General features: G+C 45.8%; 1 long non-coding RNA gene across 7 annotated transcripts; it reads left to right on the forward strand.

Moving 5' to 3' along the window:
• The first annotated feature begins 360 nt into the window (after positions 1-360).
• On the forward strand, positions 361-2,224 carry LOC127927740 (uncharacterized). Of its 7 annotated transcripts, XR_008128907.1 has the most exons (6): positions 361-1,013; positions 1,068-1,121; positions 1,229-1,282; positions 1,391-1,498; positions 1,597-1,704; positions 1,759-2,224. It is a non-coding gene; the product is annotated as an uncharacterized LOC127927740 (long non-coding RNA). The 7 variants fall into 7 exon arrangements; XR_008128905.1 differs by having other exon boundaries at positions 1,229-1,336; positions 1,597-2,224; XR_008128900.1 differs by having other exon boundaries at positions 1,597-2,224.
• The last annotated feature ends 260 nt before the right edge of the window (positions 2,225-2,484 follow it).

The raw sequence follows: 2,484 nt of genomic DNA on the forward strand, positions 1-2,484 counted from the left end.
GGGGTTAAACAGGCCTTATTAAGGGGTTAAACAGGCCTTATTAAGGGGTTAAACAGGCCTTATTAAGGGGTTATAAAGGCCTTATTAAGGGGTTAAACAGGCCTTATTAAGGGGTTAAACAGGCCTTATTAAGGGGTTATAAAGGCCTTATTAAGAGGTTATAAAGGCCTTATGAAGGGGTTAAACAGGCCTTATTAAGGGGTTAAACAGGCCTTATTAAGGGGTTAAACAGGCCTTATTAAGGGGTTAAACAGGCCTTATTAAGGGGTTATAAAGGCCTTATTAAGAGGTTATAAAGGCCTTATTAAGGGGTTAAACAGGCCTTATTAAGGGGTTAAACAGGCCTTATTAAGGGGTTAAACAGGCCTTATTAAGGGGTTAAACAGGCCTTATTAAGGGGTTAAACAGGCCTTATTAAGGGGTTATAGAGGACTTAAGTTATAGATCTTACAGTGCCTTCATAAAGTATTCACAACCCTTGATTTGTGTCATACTTTGTTGTGTTACTGCCTGAAATTAAAATGGATTTAATTTTGAGATTTTGTGTCACTGGTCTACACACACACACACACACACACACAATACCCCATAATGTCAAAGTGGAATTATGTTTATAGACATTTTTACAAATGAATAAATAATAAAAAGCTAACAAAAAGAGAGAGAGAGAGACGTGAATAGCGGACAACCTGAGCTCATCAGACATGTCTCACACCACTGACTGAGAACAATGATGAACAACAGAGCAGCTCAGAGAATTGGGCTGCTGACAGACTGTACTGAGATACAAGGCCTAGGTAGGCCTGGCTACAACAGGCTGCTGACAGACTGTACTGAGATACAAGGCCTAGGTAGGCCTGGCTACAACAGGCTGCTGACAGACTGTACTGAGATACAAGGCCTAGGTAGGCCTGGCTACAACAGGCTGCTGACAGACTGTACTGAGATACAAGGCCTAGGTAGGCCTGGCTACAACAGGCTGCTGACAGACTGTACTGAGATACAAGGCCTAGGTAGGCCTGGCTACAACAGACTGCTGACAGACTGTACTGAGATACAAGGCCTAGGTAGGCCTGGCTACAACAGGCTGCTGACAGACTGTACTGAGATACAAGGCCTAGGTAGGCCTGGCTACAACAGGTGCTGACAGACTGTACTGAGATACAAGGCCTAGGTAGGCCTGGCTACAACAGACTGCTGACAGACTGTACTGAGATACAAGGCCTAGGTAGGCCTGGCTACAACAGGCTGCTGACAGACTGTACTGAGATACAAGGCCTAGGTAGGCCTGGCTACAACAGACTGCTGACAGACTGTACTGAGATACAAGGCCTAGGTAGGCCTGGCTACAACAGACTGCTGACAGACTGTACAGAGATACAAGGCCTAGGTAGGCCTGGCTACAACAGGCTGCTGACAGACTGTACTGAGATACAAGGCCTAGGTAGGCCTGGCTACAACAGGCTGCTGACAGACTGTACTGAGATACAAGGCCTAGGTAGGCCTGGCTACAACAGGCTGCTGACAGACTGTACTGAGATACAAGGCCTAGCTACAACAGGCTGCTGACAGACTGTACTGAGATGCAAGGCCTAGGTAGGCCTGGCTACAACAGGCTGCTGACAGACTGTACTGAGATACAAGGCCTAGGTAGGCCTGGCTACAACAGGCTGCTGACAGACTGTACTGAGATACAAGGCCTAGGTAGGCCTGGCTACAACAGACTGCTGACAGACTGTACTGAGATACAAGGCCTAGGTAGGCCTGGCTACAACAGGCTGCTGACAGACAGATTGTACTGAGATACTAGGAAGAGACAAGCCAGGCTACAGCAGACTGCTGACAGGCAGATTGTACTGAGATACTAGGAAGAGACAGGCCAGGCTACAACAGACTGCATTAGCTATAACATCACAACCTGGCATCTTTCCTCACAAGCCCCCCTCTGCCTGTCAGATGTTTATGCCATCTTGACAGCCTCAGGAGGAAACTATTGCCATTAAAAGGTTGGTTAGAAAATGTATAGCAGCATAATTTTATTCACAAGCTAAGATAGCTGCTAGCATTTAGCCACCCAGGAGCACAATGTCATTTACTAGCTAGATGTTAACTGCTAGCATTTAGCCACCCAGGAGCACAATGTCATTTACTAGCTAGATGTTAACTGCTAGCATTTAGCCACCCAGGAGCACAATGTCATTTACTAGCTAGATGTTAACTGCTAGCCTTTAGCCACCCAGGAGCACAATGTCATTTACTAGCTAGATGTTAACTGCACAATTTAGCCACCCATTTACATTTAGCTAGATGTTAACTGCTAGCATTTAGCCACCCAGGAGCACAATGTCATTTACTAGCTAGATGTTAACTGCTAGCATTTAGCCACCCAGGAGCACAATGTCATTTACTAGCTAGATGTTAACTGCTAGCATTTAGCCACCCAGGAGCACAATGTCATTTACTAGCTAGATGTTAACTGCTAGC

Source organism: Oncorhynchus keta, unplaced genomic scaffold (genome assembly GCF_023373465.1).
Source record: "Oncorhynchus keta strain PuntledgeMale-10-30-2019 unplaced genomic scaffold, Oket_V2 Un_scaffold_17573_pilon_pilon, whole genome shotgun sequence".
Classification (NCBI taxonomy): Eukaryota; Metazoa; Chordata; class Actinopteri; order Salmoniformes; family Salmonidae; genus Oncorhynchus; species Oncorhynchus keta.